This window comes from Trichosurus vulpecula, chromosome 6 (genome assembly GCF_011100635.1).
Source record: "Trichosurus vulpecula isolate mTriVul1 chromosome 6, mTriVul1.pri, whole genome shotgun sequence".
NCBI lineage: Eukaryota > Metazoa > Chordata > Mammalia > Diprotodontia > Phalangeridae > Trichosurus > Trichosurus vulpecula.
Window position 1 is genome coordinate 227,862,317 of NC_050578.1, and position 19,832 is coordinate 227,882,148.

Consider the following 19,832-nt stretch of genomic DNA (forward strand, 5'->3'; position numbering starts at 1 on the left):
AGTCTCCACACCAATACTCTTCCAATGAGTGAGCCCCCAAGCAAAACCTCTCCTTCCATAGTTCTGAGAGTTCTCCATTCTCAATTCTCCATTCTGAGTTCAATGGCAGTCCTCTGGGTTTGCCTTTTTCAGGGTCTGAGGGCTTCACACCTCTCAAGGGCTTCATATTGCTCCAAGGCTTTACACCTCTCATGACCTAATTAGCAAAAGGCCTTCCTACAAACAAAGGCAAGACTCAATAAAAGGCATTTGATTGCCTCAGTGCTGAGAAGCACTCCAAAAGAAAAACAGTAAAAAGTCCCACTTTGCTTGCCCTTACACTAATATATAAGTAAATGTGGGAGTTATATGTCTAGTGATGATAGTCAAACCCACGGGAGCTGACGAGATCACCAAGAGAAAAAGAGGGTGTAGGACAGAGGTCTGGTTGGAGGTGGGGAGGAGGGCAGAAAAGAAGATAATTCTGCAAAAGAGACTAAAACAATCTCTCGGACAGGTGAGAGGAAAACTAGGAAAAGTAAAAATCACGAAAACACAGGGAAAAAAATCCATACAGGGAGATCAGACGATAATGATTTACATAACATTTTACATGTTATCTCACTCCATCCTCACAATGACCCTGTGAAGTAGGTGCTGTTATAAGCCCCATTTTATAGATGAAGTAATTTGACGGGGAGTCACACAGCCAGTCAATGTCTAAGGTGGGGTTTGTAGTCAGGTCTTCCTGAACTCAAATTCAGCTCTCTAAACCAACCTTTGCCAACCTAGTTACAACACTTCCACACACTACAGAGAGGTCAAGAAAGATAAGTACTAAGAAATAGCCACGGGATTTCTCAGTAAAGAGATCATTATAAAGAGTGTAGAAAGGGGTACAGCATAGATTGGAAAGGTGGGAAGGGGATAGATTGTAAACAGGCTTCAGTTGCCAAATAGAGCATTTTATATTTAACTCTGCAAGTAATGGGGAATGTTGAAGGCAGGGACATCACCCAGACCAACCAGAAGGCTATTGGAATAGCTCAGGAGCAAAGTGTTGAGGGTCTAAACCAGAGTGGTAACTGTGTGAGTGGAAAGAAGGGGACATAGACGAGAACTGTTGTGAACTGCAGTGCTTCTTAAACTTCGACCCACAGTTTAAGAAGTGCTGAAGGGATCATAAGAGGAAAAAGTTTAAGAAGCTCTGGACAACACTTGGAAACAGACTGGATATGTTGGGTGAGTGTGAGTGAGGAATAGAGTAGAGGATGAAACCCAGGTTGCTGGGAGTGTCCTTTGCAGCAATGTAGATATACAGATATACACACATACATGCACGTGTGTATGTGTGTGCAAATAAAATGTATGTAATATGTGATATAACATACATAACTTAACAGTACTTATATATAGTGGGTACTTATATAAATGCTTATTCTCTTCCTTCCCTTTCCCCACTCAGCAACCACCCTCAAATTTAGAGTTAGAGGCTCTGGGTTAGAAACCCGCCTCTGCCATCTACTAAATGTGTGACACGAGGTGAATCACTTAACCTTTCTGGACCTCAGTTTCCTCAGCTGTACAATGAGGGGGTTGGACTCAATGATCTCTATGGCACCTTCCCACTCTAAACCTATGCTCCTAAATAGCGATACCCAAAATGTGGCTTTGTTTCCTCTCTCTCTTAGATACCTCATGGTATCCAGTTGTCATGGTTACTATAGTTTAGAGACTGAAAACAGGCTTGCTTAGAACCCAGAATTCTTGATATTTGCTACCCAAGTGGTCCTTCATCTATTCCATCCAATTCAACAACAAGTCAGTGGGAGTGCTGGGACAAGAACCTAGGAATCCTGAGATCGGATCCAGCATAGCTTTCTGTTCTTCCAACGATACTGCTCTTTCTTTATTAATGTAGGGGAGCTGAGCCATCTCCAGTCATCCTGATCTATATCTGGCCACTGGACCCAGATGGCTCAGGAGGAGAAAATGAGGCTGGTGACTTTGCACAGCCCTCCCTTAAATCCAATTCATTGGCAAGTCATGGCATCATCTTTTTGATGTCATGGTCCTCTTCGAGAACGAAGGACAAACCACACACAAATGTAAGGGAAGAATGGGGACAAGTCAAGGGAAGAGGATCCCTACTAAGAAAATATATGATGTCATTTCTGCGGCTTGATGTGTGATTACTCACCCTCTCCGAAAGTGGTGATTCATTGGGCCACTTGTGTTTCTAGCCCCAGCCATGTGTTGAGGCTGTATTTTCTCTGAGCTCAGATTCCCCTTGCATCATTTCATACATTAGAGAGACATCTGGGGAGCCTCTCTTCCCCACCCCTGCCCCATCCCACCTCATCCAAGCCCCAGCCAACAGCTGCCATTTTCAGTGTTCTTGAGCCTTGCAAAAACAAAAACAAGAAACTCGAGCTAAGGGTCTGGGAGAAGAAGCAAGAGCACCAGTAGAGCTGCGGTGGTCCAACTGAGCCCAAAGAGGAAGCCATTCAGCCCCTGGCATCCAAGTCCAGACCTGGAGCCCATGGGAGCTATGATGGGTTCAGGCTCAAAGATGGCTTCACCAGTCATGGGCGCATATAGCACTTACGACTTGAAGTAAATCCTTCATCTATAGCAACTTTGCATGACCTTTAAAAATATTTTGAAAATTGTATTTCAATATAATTTGTTTCCTTTGGAATCTTTTTTTTTTTAGTATTTTATACATTTCAAAACAGAATTCTGAGAAGGGCTCTGTAGGCTTTGGCAGACACTGCCTAAAGGTCTATTACCTCCCCAAAGGTTACAATTCCCTGAATAGGTTCTGGGCTGGGTCAAGACCCAAAGGCCAAGGAGAGGAGCATGTATGAGGCAGGATCCAGTGGGTAAGCTGTTTAAGACCAAACCAAATCAAGGTTTATACCAAAGAAATCAGCTTTGACCATCCCTGCCCCCTTCCCCCTACAAGTCATGTGGCTAGAGTGTCTTTTGGATAATCCTTATTAGGTGGGCACGCTTAGTCAAATTTCTTCCTTTCCTTGGGCCTGTTTCCTCATCTGTAATCTGGGATCGGACTCAACGACCTCCAAGTCTCTTCTGGCTTTGATGATTTATGTCTCAATGTTACTGTCCTGGACCTAGAGTCCTGGACTGGACCATAGATTAGAGTGTGAGCGCCTTGAGGGCAAGGACTGTCCTACTCTTCTATTTGTATCCCCAGCACTTAGCATAGTGCTTTGCACATAGTAAACACCTTATAAATGCTTTATTCATTCATAGTTTTAGAGTTATAAGTGACCTTAGAGATCATTCAGTAACCACCTCAGCCTACAAATGAGGCAGGCAGGCAGGCAGGAAGGAAGGAAGGAAGAAAGGAAGGAAGGAAGGAGGGAAGGAAGGAAAGAAGGGAAAGAAGGAAGGAGGGAAGAAAAGAAGGAAGAAAGGAAAAGTAAAAAGGAAGGAAGGGAAAAAAGGAAGGAAGGAGGGAAGGAAAAAAGGGAGGGAGGGAGGAAGGGAAGATGGGAGGGAAAGTAGGAAAGAAGATAAAAAAGGAAGGGAGGGAAGGAAGGAATCATTTATTAAACCTTTACTGTGTTAAACTAAGTGCTGGGGATACAAATACAAGCAAGAAGAAAGACAGCCCTGCCCTCAAGGAGCTTACCTTCTAATGCAGTAAGACAACACACGAAAGATAGTGGAAAAGTTGGAGTTGAGGGTTGAGGTACCTGACATGGGGGTATAATTTTGAAATCCCAATAGTTTGGAATAGGCCCAGGAAGGAAATGAAGGTGGGCTGCCCTAGGTCTCTCCACAAAATGGAGGCTCCTGGAGGAATTCACCAGTAGGAGAACAGGGGCAGGCCTTGACAAGGGATATTCTAGGGTGAGAAAGCCACAGAGACAGTGGGATATTCCAGGGTCAGGAGGCCCTAAATGCTGAGGGATATTCCAGAATGAGCCGGCAGTAGAGGAGGCAGAGTTGTTAGGCCCAGAACATGAGAAATGACCAGGAAAAGACCATCTAGTCAAATCCACTCAAGAAACTGAGGCCCAGTGAGGTTACATGATTTGTCCAAAGTCACATGACTAGCAAGTAGCCGAGGTGAGGTTTGAACCCTTTGACACCAAAGTCATTGCCTTCTCTACTGTACCATAATAATAATGTAGGTAACGTTGCCTGTGAGGTACGTGGTAAGGTAATCCCCACTTTACAGATGAAGAAACTGAGGCTGGAAGATATTAAGTGACTTTCCCAGAGTGACACAGTTGCTCAACATTCTTCATACGACATAATAATATTCCATCATCTTCATATGCTACAATCTGTTTAGCCATTCCTTAACTGATGGCCCCTATTTCGTTTCCGTTTTTGTTTTGTTTTGTGTTTTTGCTACAACAAAGAATGTTGCTATGAATATTCTGATGTCTATGAGATCCTTCTTTCTGTCTCCGACCTCCTTGGAGTTGTGTGGTTGCCTGTCACAGTAGACGCTGACATAAATATTTGTTGAACCGAATGGAGTCTATAAATCATGGCTAATCAGGCTTGCGCTCACTGACCATCTCCCAGGACTGCTGTGAGGAAAGTGTTTTGGAAACCTTCAGTCACTAGGGAAATGGTGGCTATTGTTCCTGTGAGGAGGCTAAGGTACCCCAGTGCCTAGCAGCCTGCTATAGTTGGGATCCTGGTTTGAGAATGAGGCTTTGGGGCTCTTAGACACACACACACACACACACACACACACACACACACACACACACACACACGCAGTATGAGATGGGCTTTTTCCTTCCTGTGTTGGCAGCCCCTGGGCCATGGCCCAGAATCGAAGCAAACCTAAGGACAAACTCATCTTCAAATCGTCCAGCCCTTCGGTTGCCAACATAAACAGAGCTAAATATAGCAGCCCAGTGAGGGGCTTTGTTTTCCTTACAAGGTGGAAAATACTCCTGGTCCATCTGAGTTACCCAGTGGTACTTAGTTGTCATGGTTACTCCTGACAGAGATTAACAGAAGCACTTTTCTTGGAACCCAGGGATCCTGCTGTTCGGGACTGAATTGGAACGTTTATTAAGCACCTGCTGTGTGCTAGGAATGGAGCCTAGAAACAATCTGGAAATGGGAAGTGTTCTTCCCGCACCAGGGTCTGGAAGCAGACTCTGTCCTCCGGGAATTCTTTCGTGTCTCGGAAACCACGGTGGAGAAGTTTCACTTCCCATTCCCAAAGCTTCATTTATAGTTTTTCCTTTGACCAGCATAGCAGCCCTGTCAGGGAGGTAGGACAAGGGATAGGATAATAAATTTCAAGTGGGAAGGGGCCTCAGAGAACATCTGGTCCAACCACCTCCTTTGACAGATGAAGAAACTGAGTCCCAGAGGTGAAATGACTTCCCCTGGGTCATACAGGTAGCAAGTAGCCGAGCTGGGGTTTTTGACCAGATCTGTTGCCTTTTCCACTGGGCCTCATTATTCCCCACACCACCCCCTGCCTTTTTTTTTTTAAACAAATAAGGAAACCAGAGAAGATGAACTGATTTACCCATGGTCACACAGCTAGTAAGTACAAGAGCTGGGATTCAAACCCAAATCTTGTGATTCCTCCATCAGCGCTCTTTCTGCTACAGCTCCAGCCTCTCCTATTACCACTAGCTAAGAGCAAGAATTATTAGTCAACATCTGGGAATTCCTCTGGCCCTTGATCCATCAATGTTCCTGCCCTGCCAACCCACAACGCTGAGCAATCTGTAGCATCTAGTTTCTCCGGCGCTGGGTCTAGGCTGCTGAGCATAGCTGGAAAATGTCACCAAATGCAGCTGACTCCATTCACTGTAATTGCATGGCACACAACCTCAGCGGGGGCCCTCGCTGATTCTTAGCAATCCTTCTATTCCGCTCTTAGTTGCTGTCATTCAGTCGTTTCGGTCACATCCGACTCTTTGTGACGCCACTTGGAGTTTCTTGGCAAAGATACTGTAGTTAGTGGTTTGCTGTTTCCTTCTCCAGCTCGTTTTACAGATGAAGAAACTGGAGCCAAATGACTTGCCAGGGTCATCCAATTAGTAAGTGTTTGAGATTGGATTTGAATTCAGGTCTTCCCGACCCCAGGCCCAGTGCTCTATCCACGGGACTCCCTAGATGTCCCCCCAAAATATGCAATTATCTGTCTCTATGTGACCCCATGGACTTTTATCCATGGGGTTTTCTTGGCAAAGACACTGCAATAGTTTGTCATTTCCTTCTCCATTCTCTTATTTTACAGATGAGAAGCTGAGGCAAATATGGACCACCTAGATGTTCCATACCCTTAGTTGACTTCTACCTTATTGCCCACAATATTCACTTCAAGTTTTCTCCTCTCTCTTCCAACCTCCCTATCCTCCAATGACAGCAAATAACCTAATCGTAATAGTTAGCAATTGTTAGTGCTCTGAGGTTTGCAAAGTGCCTTACCTGGATTGTCTAAACAACCCTAGGAGGCAGGTGCTTTTATTATCTCTTCCCCCTCCTCTGTTTTACAGATTAGGTAACTGAGGCTCAGAGAGTTTTATCGGTTTGCCCAAAGTCACACAGCTGTTAAATGTCTGGAGTAGTATTTGATTCTGATTTTGACCAATGTCCTATCCACTGCACCACCCGGCTGCTGGCTTCTTTGCTTACAAGATTGAGGCCACTTAATATGAACTGACTCAGCAGCCCTCCTATACCCTTTGAAGCTTTTCAGCCTCTTCACCTATTTGTTCCATTTTTTCAATAAAAAACCCTATTCCCTTGATCTCCATCCTTCCTCCTGTCCCTTCCCATCTCAGCCTTCTTACCTGCCAACAAACATTGAGAACTAAGATCTCTAAGTGAAAGAGTGTAGAGAGAGGAGAAGAGGCCTTGTGGAGGGTTATGAAATGGATTATATTCCCTGATTTTTACAAAATTTTATTTTTAGTTCCAAATTCTCTCTCTCCTGCACTCATTGAGAAGGCAAGAAAAATAAAATCTGTTACACATATGAAATCATGCAAGACAAATTTCCACATTAGCAATGTTCCGAGAAGGCGGGAAGGAAGGAAAGAAGGAAGGAAGGAAGGAAGGAAGGAAGGAAGGAAGGAAGGAAGGAAAGAAGAAAAAAATGAAAAAGAAAATGTGCTTCAGTCCACACCATCTTTCTATCTAGAGGTAGATAGCATCTTTCTTCATAAGTCCTTTGGAACTATGGTGGGTCATTGTGTTGATCAGAGTTACTAAGTCTTTCACAATTGATTATCTTACTGTGTCAATTGTCCTGATTCCGCTCATTTCAATTTATATCAGTTCATACAGGTCTTTATGGTTTTTCTGGAACAATCTCCATCATTTCTTATAGCACAATAGCATTCTATCACATTCCTATACCATAACTTGTTCAGCCATTCCCCAATTGATAGGCATGCTCTCAGTTTCCAATTCTTTGCCATCACAAAAATAACTACCATAAATATTTTTTGCGTGTGTGCATTTGGGTCCTTTTTCCCTTTCTTTAATCTCTTTTGGGTATAGACAGTGGCATTGAATTTTGGGTATAGTTCCAAATTGCTTTCCAGAATGGCTGGATTAGTTCACAGCTCCACCAACAATGCATTAATGTACTTATTTTCCTACATCCCCTCCAGCATTTATAATTTTCCTTTTCTATCATCTTAGCAAATCTGATGGTTGAGAGCTGGTTTAATTTGCATTTCTCTAATTATTAGTGATTTAGAGAATTTTTTCATATGGCTATTGATAGCTTTGATTTCTCCCTTTGAAAACTCCCTGTTCATATCCTTTTTTGTTTAAGTACTCTATATAGTTTAAAAATGAGATCTTTAGCAGAGAAACTTGCTGCAAAGATATTTTCCCAGTTTCCTAATTTTCTTTTAATTTTAGTTGCATTGATTTTATTCGTATAAAACCTTTTCAATTTTATGTAATCAAAATTATCCATTTTACCTCTTTATTGCTTGTTTGATTATGAACTCTTCCCCTACCCATGGATCTGACAGGTAATTTCTTCCGTGCTCCACTAATTTGTGCTACCTTTGTATCTAAATCATGTACCCATTTTGAACTTATTATATTGCGTGAAAAGTTGGTCTATGCCTCATTTCTGCCATTAGATCATAAGCTCCTTGAGGGCAGGGGCTATCTTTTGCCTCTTTTCCTATCCCTAGCACTTAGCACAATGCCTAGCACAGAGTAGGCACTAAATAAATATTGATTGATTAGTTGGTTAACTGCCAGACTACTTTCTAGTTCTCCTAACCATTTTAGTCAAATCCTGAGTTCTTTCCCAATAGCTGAGATCTTTGAGTTTATCAAACACTAGGTTACTATGCCTATTTGATTCTGTATAGTGGATACCTAATCGGTTCCATTGATCAATCTCTCTACTTCTTACCAGAACCAAATTGCTTTGATGATTACAGCTCTGTAGCATAGCTTGAGATCTGGTACTTATGATATGGAGTATAAACCAGCAAAAGAAACTGAGAAGGAATGATCAGACATACAGGAGGAGAACCAGGAAAAGTGTCATGGAAGCCAAGGGAAGAAATAGAGATTTATAAGGAAGGAGTAGTATACTCTGTGAGAAGTCAAAGAAGACAAGGACTGAGAAAAGATCATGGGATTTAGCAATTAAAGTATCATTGGTAACTTGGAGAGAGCAGTTTTAGTCAAATGGTGGGGGCTGAAAGCCGCATTATCAAGGATTAAGAAGCGAGTGAATGGTGAAGCAATGGAGGCTACCATGTTCAGTAGCCAGGGAGTAAGAACCGGGAAGACAGATGGCAGGGTTGACCCAGGGTTGAGTATTGACAGGGTATAAACAGCAGGACAAGTGGGTCAGAGATTCAAGGGTGGAGCCAGTGCATAGTTGACCTGTCTAATTATAGGATCAAGTTCGAAAGGATGAAACTGAGGTCAGAACCATGATGTGGCCTGTAAGAACAGGGAGGGACTGAGAGATTAGCATTCATGGTGACACATACACTTGATAAGGAAATGCAAGGGCTGATAAATAAATGGGAGCAGATGAGTGAAGGACAAGAGTGTTGTATGCAAATTTGAGGAAGGTGAGAGCTATATAATTGGGGAAAACTAGGTAGAGGAGGCACCTCAGTTAAACCTTAAAGCAAATTAAAGATACTGAGAGGTAGAGATGAATGTGTGGGAATGGGCTTGTGCTGACTGAGTGATTGATTGCCAGACTACTTTTCAGTTTTTCCAACAGTTTTTGTCAAATAGTGATGTTTTTTTCCCCAGTACCTAGGATCTTTGGGTTTATCAAACACTACATTCCTATGATCATTTGCTTTTGTATGTCATTGTTCAGTCATTTCAGTCACTCTTCAGTCAGTGACCTGATTTGAGGTTTTCTTCGCAAAGATACTGGAGTATTTACCATTTCCTTCTCCAGTTCATTTTATAGCTGAGGAAACTGAGGCAGACAGGGTTAGCAACTTGCCCAGGGTCATGCAGCTAGATAGTGTCTGAGGCCAGATTTGAACTCAGGAAGATGAGTTTTCCTGACTCTGGGCCAGGCACTCTATCCACTGAGCCATCTAGCTGCCCATTTTGTACACCTAATCTGTTTCACTGATTTACATCTCTATTTCTTACCCAGTACCAAATTGTTTTGATGATTATGGCTTTGTCGCATAGTTTGAGATCTGGTACTTATGATACGGATTATGAACCAGCAAAAGAGACTGAGAAGGACTGAGAAGGAGTGGGCTTGTGCTAAGACCTGGAGGATAAAGAGTAGATTTGGAGGAATAGTTTCTTAATTGGTGAATCCATCCCTAGGACCACCATTTTAGGAAGGACTTCACCCTGTAAATGTTTAGTTTGTCTCTCCTGACTCTTTCTCCTCCTTATCCATTATTTTGCCACTCTGGAGAGCCCTCTGCTCTGAAGCTCCCCTCTCCTGACTGATGGCTCCATCCCTGGACCGCCATTTTGGAAAGGCTCAGTGCTGAGCAGTGCCTGGCACATATTAAGAGCTTAATGAATGCTTTATTGGTCTGAGAAGAAAGAAGCAGAGGAAAAGACAGAAAGACAGGAACTGGTGAGCAGAGATGGAGATTTCAGAATTCAAGACCACAGAATTAGAACGATTTTAGGGGATGGTTGAGGTTTAAGGTGGAACCACTCCTGTGGGTGGAGGAGGTACAGTGGGAATGTAGGTTATGGGACTTGAGGAAGGTGATTAACTGGGAGGGCAGGGTATTTGAAGAGGTATCATTATGAATATTGAAATCCCTAAGAATGAGGGCAACTATGAGCCAGGTACTGAACCCAAGGAGCAAGGAGATGACATCCTGGGGGCTGACGAAGGGCACTGGCAAAAATCTGGATGGATCATTATACCTTGGGTATCCCAAATGAGGTTACTCCCCATTTTCCTGTCTCTTGGCTTTTGTTCACCCCATTCTTTATACTTGGACTGCTTTCTGTGCCTGTCTTCATCTTTTAAAGTCCTATTCACTCATCAGGATTCAGTTCAAATGCTCTCTTCCTTGAGACAGTGTTGGGTAGTGGAAAGCTCCAACTTTGAAATCAAAAGACCTGAGTTCCTATCTCACTTATGCTACTGTGTGACCTCAAGCAAGTCACTTTACCTTTGTGGCCTCCATTTCTTCATCTGTAAAATGAAAGGATTGGGCCAGATAGCCTTAAGAAACCCTTCAAACTTCATGACTCCATGATTTGGTCAGAAGCTTAGCATTTTGATTAAACCTTTCCCAATTCACTTGTTATTCTAGGTTATCTTCTCTGACCTACTAGAGTCTGAGTTTGTTTTTTTTTTCCTCATCTCTTCCAGGACTTAAAATAGCAGTAGCTGCTGCTTTTAAAAAATACTTATTTAATTGAACTAATGTCAGCCTAGTTGGGTATAATCCCTTCACCACTGATAGGAGCAAAGGCTGCAAGTTGAGTGTAAACACTGGTATTTCAGGAACACAGTAGATCCAGATTCCCAACTCTTTAACTCTGCTAGCACATGGGAATTTCCATTGGTAGATAGATACATTCCCTGTCTGAGGAGCCAAGAGCACTGACTCCAAAGAGACTTCTTTTGTGTCACTGATTGGTTCTGCTCCTTATTGGACGTAGGCCTTGGTTTCCTCGTCTGTAAAATGATGAGATTGTAGTATATGATTTCAGAGGCAGTTGAATGTCCCAGTGGATAGAGAGCTGGACTTGGAGTCGGGAAGACCTGAGTTCAAATCCAGCCTCAGACACTTACAAGCTGTATGTCCCTGGGAAAGTCACTCAACTTCTGCCTGCCCTTTTCCTCAATATTAAGATAGTGATAACACTAGCACCTACCTTGTCGTAAGGATCAAAAGAGACAATATTTGTAAAAACACTCAGCATAGTGCCTGGCACATAGTAGGCACTTAACAAATACTTGTTTCCTCCCGCCTCTCTCATATGGTAGAAACTCAAGACCTTTCACTATGCTGGTAGCTATCCATCCATCCATCCTCTGGATACGCTCAATATCTTTTCTAAGCTATGGTATCCAGAACTGATCACAAACTCTAGATATGATTTGGTAGTGGCAGAAAGCACTACAGAACCATTACTGTACAAGTACATTACTTCAGCTCAAGATTCGTAAGCTTTTCTTGGTGATTTGTAAAGTGTTTAGCAAAGGGCCGAGAGTGTAGTAGGCATTGACTGACCAGAGAGGCTCCTCACCAGTAGGCTGCCTCTAGGTGATGAATTCTTTGGCTGTAGAAATGCTTGCTATAAAAAAACAAACAAACCACAAAATGTCCCTTCGTCTTGTGCAGCTCATTTTTGCTTCTATAGTGAAGAGACAGAGTGCTGAAAGAGGGGGTGTGGGTGCAAAGAATCTGTTTTTGATGCTCTATATCTAGGTACACTATATGTGAAATTTTGGTCCAATGACCAATATGCGAAATCTGCTATCGGGGAGAATGGTCATATCGGTTTTCTCATTTTCACTCTAAGCAAGACCAAAAGATGAAAGGGAGCTGTAGCCAAGAGAAGGGTGGTTCATAGAGTCTTTTTGCAGGAGAGAATAAAGGAGTTGGCAGAGGCTGGTTTTTATCGCATGCACAAAGGTAACGAGAAACATTCCTTTGTGGAATATTTGGCCATCATATCGCAGCCATTGAGCTCATGGGAAATATTTTCAAAAAGGCTACCATGAAAATAGTGATATGGAAAAGGAAGCAGAAAAAATCCTAAGCAGAATTAGATGTCACACTAAAATTAAATCAGCATATACCGTGATAAGCAGTGACTTCATTGCAAAGGTAGCGATAAGTTGGGATAATAAAACAGTCTTGGAAAAAATTGAGCAAGAATAAGGAATGAGACCAAAGACTTGTAAATTATACTGAAACTTCATACCTATACCTGATGACTACTTTGAGAAAAGAATTGGAAGGGGACAGACATTGTCAGCACCAGATAAAATAACTTTCATTTCCTGTGTCCTTAACAGACAGAAAATAAGTTGTTACCATGTGGGTCATTCCTGAATCAGCTGTGAGTGTACAATTTAATCACCAACTTGTTAAAGAGCAGAACTTATATACCATACTAGAAAACTTAAGAAGCATGATGTCAGAATTAGACAACTCCAACCTGACTAATTAACGAATCAATGCTGGAAAATAGGATATGGGTGGAATAAAGGACAGTGACAATAATCATCCTTAGCCTATGAGCTCCTTGAGGGCAAGGTCTGTCTTTTACCTCTTTTTGTATCCCCAGCACTTAGCGCAGTGCCTGGAACATAGTAGGTGCTTAATAGATATTTATTAACTGATCGATTGACCACAATTTTATGTGAAATTTAATCATGAAAATTAATTGCCATAACAAGGAGACCAAAGGGACCTAAAAAACAGGTTAGTCAGTCAGCAGTTCTAGCTATGTGACCTTGGGCAAGTCACTTAACCCTAATTGCCTTGCCTTCCCCTGCCCTTCAAAAAAAAAAAAAAAAGAGAAAAGAACAAAAAGTCAGCAACTGACATAACTGCCAAAGAGAGAGAACTGAAAATTAAGGGCAACACTGGGTTAGACAATAAATTTGTTTGTGAATTCTTGTGTGATTTTTCATGTCATTGCAGAGAGAGAAGACCTGGGACAGGGGATTGATGGGGGGAGGGGGAGTAAGGTTAATTTTAAATAAAGCTTGGCTAGAACTGCAATTAATCAAGGTCATACTAGATTTACCTAATTTAAAAACAAATAGATTTTAATGATGACTTTTGTTTTTATATCACAGTAATTTCTTTTTTAAAAAAATTAATAATATGCAAACAAAACAAATTCTCCCATTTTCCATGTTACACAGATAGCTGTCTAAGGAGTAAGCACTTGGGGAGAGTGGGATCAGGGAAATGGGAGGATGTCCCTGATCTCTCGGGCAGCAGTTAGCTATATGTTATTTAGTCCCAAGGGGTCTGAGAGTCCAGGTAACTTTTCTTTCAATTTTAAATTAATTTGTCCCTCTTACTCCTGCTACTACACCCCAAATTTGGCCACCTCCCAAAAAAATCTGGAAAAATTAAGCCCTCAAAACACATACGCATATTCTCTCTCTCTCTCTCTCTCTCTCTCTCTCTCTCTCTCTCCACATGTGCATATATATTTGTGGGTGTATACATACATGAAATCATGAATACATGTGAATGTATATGTCTGTGTACATATATGTATATATAGTTGGGTGAAACAAATCCACATTAGCCTTGTCCAAAAATATTGTGTGTCTTTCTACCTTTGAAGCTCATTATCTCTCCATTAGAAGACAAGTGGAATGTTTTATCTTCATTCTTTTGGACTAAAGGTTTTTCATTCTACTGATCAGAATTCTAAATTCTTTCAAAATTGGTTTTCTCTATAATGTTATCATTGTATACATTGTTCTAGCTCTACTCTCTTTGTTCTACGTCAGTTCACTGAGTTCTGCCCAGTTTCCTCTAAAATTGTCCATTTCTCTTTTTTTATTTTTGTTTTAAGTTCCAAATTCTCTCCTTTTCTGGAACCTCTTCCGTGCCCACTGAGAAAGCAAGAAATATGATACCCACTATACATGTGAAGTAATATAAAACACATTTCCATATTACCCATGTTGGAATGAAAGAAAGGAAGGAAGGAAGAGAGAGAGAGAGAAAGAAAAAGAGAGAGAGAGAGAGGAAGGAAGGAAGGAAGGAAGAAAGGAAGGACGGAAGGAAGGAAGGAAGAACAATAAAAATGGGAAAAAATGCTTCAATCTGCACTGAGAGTTGAGTTCTCTCTCTGTAGGAGGATAGTATATTTCATCATGAGTCCTTTGGAATTTATCGTGGATCATTGTATTGATCAGAACAGCTAAGTCTTTCACAATTGGTTGTCATTACATATTGCTGACACCATGTACAAAGTTCTCCTGATTCTTTTCACTCCACTTTGCATCAACTCATAAAAATCTTCCTAGGTTTTTCTGAAACCATCCTCCTTGTCATTTCTTATATCACAATGTCTTCCATCACAACCATATGGCACAACTTATTCAGCCATTCCCCAATTGATGGGCATGCCCTCAGTTTCCAATTCTTTGCCACTACAAAAAGAGCTGCTATGAATATTTTTCCACAAATAGGTCCTTTTCCTTGTCCTCTGATCTCTTTGGGATAGAGAGCTAGTAGTGGTATTGCTGAGTCAAAAGGTAGTCACAGTTTTGTAGCCCATTGGGCGTAGTTTCAAATTGTTCTCTAGAATGGTTGGATCAGTTCACTACTCCACCACCTATTTTTCTACATCCCCTTCAGCATTTGTCACTTTCCTTTTATGTCATATTAGCCAATCTGATAGATATGAGATGGTATTTCAGAGTTGTTTTAATTTGCGTTTCTCAAATAATTAGTGATTAGGAGCATTTTAAAATGACTGTTGATATCTTTGATTTCTTCTTCTGAAAACTGCCTGTTCGTAACCATTTATCTATTGGGGAATGTCTCTTATTTTTTAAAAATTTGACCCAGTTTCCTATATATTTGAGAAATAAGATTTTTAATAGAGAAACTTATTGTAAACACCCTCCCCCCCACCCAGTTCCCTACTTTCCTTCTAATTTTTGCTACATTTTGTTTATGCAAAGCCTTTTAATTTAATGCATTCAAAATTATCTATTTTACCTCCTGTGATCCTTTCTATCTCTTGTTTACTCACAAGCACTTCCCTTATCCATATATCTGACAGGTAGTTTTTTTCTATGCTCCCCTAATTTCCTTATGATGTCGCCCTTTATTTCTAAATCTGGTACCCATTTTGACCTTATCTTAGTATATAGTACAAGATGTTGATCTAGCCTAGGTTCTGCCAGACTGCTTTCCATTTTTCCAAGCAGCTTTTGTCAAATAGTGAATTCTTGACTCAGTTGTTTGGTCCTTTATGTATATCAAACAATAAGTTATTGTGGTCATTTACTTCTGTCTATTGATTATCTAATCGATTCCATTGATTGGCCATTCTATTTCTTATTCAGTACTAGATTGTTTAGATGTTACTACTTTGTGACCTGGTACTGGTTCACTGTCTTCCCGCACTTTTTTTTTATTGATTCCCCTTATATTCTTGACCTTTTGTTCCTCTAGTTGAATTTTATTTTTTTCTAGTTCTATAAAATAATTATTTAGTGGTTTGATGGGATGCTGAATAAGTAAATTAATTTAGGGAGTATTAACATTTTTTATTGTATTGGCTTAGCCTACCCACAAACAATGAATATTTCTCCAGTTGTTTAGATTTGTTTTTATTTGTGTGAAAAGTATTTTGTAATGGTGTTCTAATGATTCTAGGATTTGTCTTGGCAGGTCGACTACTATTTTATATTGTCTGCAGTTATTTTAAATAGAATTTTTCTTTCTATTACTTCCTGTTGGATTTTGTTGTTAATATATAGAAATACTGGTGATTTATGTAGATTTATTTTGTGTCCTACAACTTTAATAAAGTTGCTAATTGTTTTGACTAATTGATTTAGTTGATTCTATTTGGTTCTCTAAACATACCATCATAGTTTCTGCAAAGTGATAATTTTGTTTCTTATTCTTTGTTTTCTATTCTCGTTCCTTCAGTTTTTTTCTTGTCATCATCCAAGAGATGATCTTTGTGATGTATTGTTGTTGTCTCCTTGCTAGTATTTTATTTAAAATTTTTCCACCAATGTTGATTAGGGAATTTAGCCTATTCTTTTCTCTGTTTTCAATCTTCCTAGTTTAGGTATCATAATCATATTTGTGTCAGAAGGAATTTGGTAAGATTCCTTCTTTACTCATTTTTTCAAATAGTTTGTATAGCATTGGAATTACTTGTTTTTTAAATGTTTGGTTGAATTGACTTGTAAATCCATCAGGTCCTCCTGGAGTTTTTCTTAGGGAGATCATTTGTGACTTCTTCTATTTCTTTTTCTAAAATAGTAATATTTAAGTATTCTTTTTCCTCTTCTGCTAACCTGGGCAATTTATATTTTTGTAAATATGCATCGATTTCATTTAGATTATCAGTTTCATTGGCATATAATTGGGCAAAATAACTCCTAATAATTATTTTAATTTCATCTTCATGGTTATGGTTTTACCCTTTTCATTCTTGATGATGGTAATTTGGTTTTCTTCTTTCTTTCTAAAAAATCAAATTAACCAATGGTTTATCTAATTTATTTTATTTCTTCATGAAACCACTGCCTAGTTTTGTTTATTAGTTCAAGGGATTTTTCCACTTTCAATTTTATTAATCTCTTCTTTCATTTTTCAGAATTTCTATTTTCGTGTTTAATTGGAGATTTTGAATGTGTTGTTATCCTACTTTTTTTTAGTTGCATGCCTGATTTATTGATCTGCTCTTTCTCTCTTTTACTGATGTAAGAGTTCAGAGACAAAATTTTCCCCCTAAGTACTGCTTTGGCTGAATCCCACAAATTTTGGTGTGTTGTCTCATTGTTGACATTATCTTTAATGAAATCATTGTTTCTATGGTTTGTTATTTGATCCATTCATTTTAGTTTCTGATTAATTTTTAATGTATTCTTCCAAGACCTTTTATTGAATGTAATTTTATTGCATTATGGTCTGTAAAAGGTGTACTTCTTATTCCTGTTTTTCTGCATTTGCTTGTGAGGTTTTTATACCTTAACACATGGTTAGTTTTTGTGAAGATGTCATGTACAGTTAAAAAAAAAAGTATGTTCCTTTCTATTTCATTCAGCTTTCTCCAGAAGTTTACTTTTCGAAAATTCTATTAATCTCCTTAACTTCTTTCTTATTTATTTTATGGTTAGACGTAAATTGAGGTCCTACAATGGTATAGTTTTCTGTCTATTTCCTCCTGTAATTAATTTAACTTTTCCTTTAAGAATTTGGATGTTATGCTATTTGGCGCATATTTATTTAGCATTGATGTTACTTCATTGTGTACCTTTATGCAAAATACAGTTTTCCTGATTATCTCTTTTAATTAGGTCTATTTCTGCATTGCTTGGTTTGAGATTGTGACTGTTGGTTTTTGTTCATCTTTCGTTTTTGAAGAGGACCAATGAAATCATGGGATAATGTCTTGATTTATGTGTGAATTGGAGTTAAGTGAGGCAGAATTGTACAGTGATCAATCTCCTTCTGTCTTCCAGTCATTGAAGTCCAGTGGCAGGACATAAGTCAAGATGGCTGGCAATGGCTCAGGATGCAGTGGATGACTTTGCTTTTTTTGGAAAAAAAATTGTTCTCATCTGCCCATTCCTTCACATGCTAGATATAGACATCCCCCTAACTCACTGATGAGTTTGAGGGCTCAGACTGTCTGCTGAGACAGTTTACTGAGGTGTGGCCATTGTGTGTGCTATAGCTTCTTGGAGCCACAGGTGAGAGTTGGGTGAGAGGTGGACACTAAAGGTGGATAAACAGCCCTTAAAAGGGCTCAGCAAACTCTCACACTAGAGGTGCTAGTCCTCCTGAATACCCCATACACACCAGTAGTGGTATAACTGGTATATAAGTGGTATAATTGGGTCAAAGCTATGTACGGTTTAATAATTTTTGGGCCATGGTTCCAAATTGCCCATTCATAGCTCCATCAATAGTGCAAGAATCTGCTTGTTCCCTCCAATATCGGTCATTTTCTTCTTTTGTCATCTTTGTCAGTCTGAGGGGTATGAAGCAGAACCTTAAAATAGCTTTAATTTGCATTTACTATTAATGATTTGGAACATTTTTTCATAGGGCAGTTGATAGCTTAGATTTCTTGCTTTGAAAACTTCCTGTTCATGTGCTTTAACCATTTATCTAGTGGGGAATGGCTCTTAACCTCACAAATTTGAATCACTTCCTTACATAGCTGTAAATAAGACCTTTATCAGAAAAAAAATACATGACTAAGATTTTTTCCCCAACCATCTGTTTCTCTCATTTTAAACACACTAGATTTGCTTGTGCAAAACCTTTTTTTTTTGGCAGGGCAATTGGGGTTAAGTGACTTGCCCAAGGTCACACAGCTAGTACAGGTGTCAAGTGTCTGAGGCCAATTTGAACTCAGGTCCTCCTGACTCCAGGGCTACTCACTGTGCCACCCAGCTGCCCCCCAAAACCTTTTTTATATAATCAACGTTATTCATTTTTACCTTAGGTGACCTCTATTACTTTAGCCAGGAACTCCTGTCTGGAGTCTTTCCTCCTTGCTCTGGGGCTATTTCAGTGCTGGGCTCCTGCAACAAGCTTTAGGGACTAATTGAGGCGGATTTTCTTTGCCTTGGGCCTCTCTCCTACAGCTGGGCTTGGGCACTTGTCCTGTAGGATCCTGACTAGAAACCTCAGGGATGTCTTCTTGAGCTGAGCTCTTGCAGCCCATGGGCTTTGTGCATGCCTTGGGCTCTGCTGGGTTCAGGTCACTAACACTCAGTAGATCTACCCAGTCTCTCAGGGTTACCCCTGACCCCACCGTGTCTGTCTCAGGCTGTCTGGACTTGGGGTTCCTCTGAGGATTCCTGAGCTAAGTTTGAAAGCCTAGAGGTGATTTACAGCGGTGCATTTATAAACCTTGTTAGCGTGTTTGTTGGTGAACTACGTTTCTAGCACTTGACTTTCTCACTGCTAGGTTCATTTAGTGTTATTCAAAAGAAAGTGCTGGGTGGGTAGAAAGGGAAAGAGTAAAGTATATAGTCTTTGGCCATATCCCAGTCATGGATCTCATTCCACCAAGTCTGTGATACACTTCTAGACAAACACCCGAAGTCATGGGTTTTATTATTACTGGTTTCTTTCTTAAATTGTCTTGTGAACTTCAGGACGACTGCTCTTTGTAGTTACTGGTTGTGGTGTACAAATTACGTGAGCTAAGCAATAATTTGGATGACTTCATTTTATGACAGCAATGAGTGCTTCAGACTCCAGGCTGATACACAATGTCTGATCATGACTAGATGAAAAGTGAACAAATAGCAACCAGCCTGCATTTCGGATACAGGTTATATTTCTACAATGGTCAAGTAACATCACCCCTATGCATAGCCTCTAACACACCTATTGGGGATTCCCATTATTCTTGGGGCCCCAGGTGAACTGTGGGCCTATGCAGCTTCATTTGTCTCCAACCCCACTGGCCACAACTTTTCCTAGCTTTCCAATCTTCTTCAATATCCTTCTATAGACAGGTTTACTGAAATTGGAAGAACAGATTTTTCAGAATCAATGCCATGAAAAAACTTAGGGTTATTTATGTTCACAATTATCAGTGTTGCCAAAATTTTCCTCTCTAAATCCAAAGCCCTCCGAGTCACTCTCACAATTTCTCCATCATTTTTCCACTCTTCCCATTATCTCAGG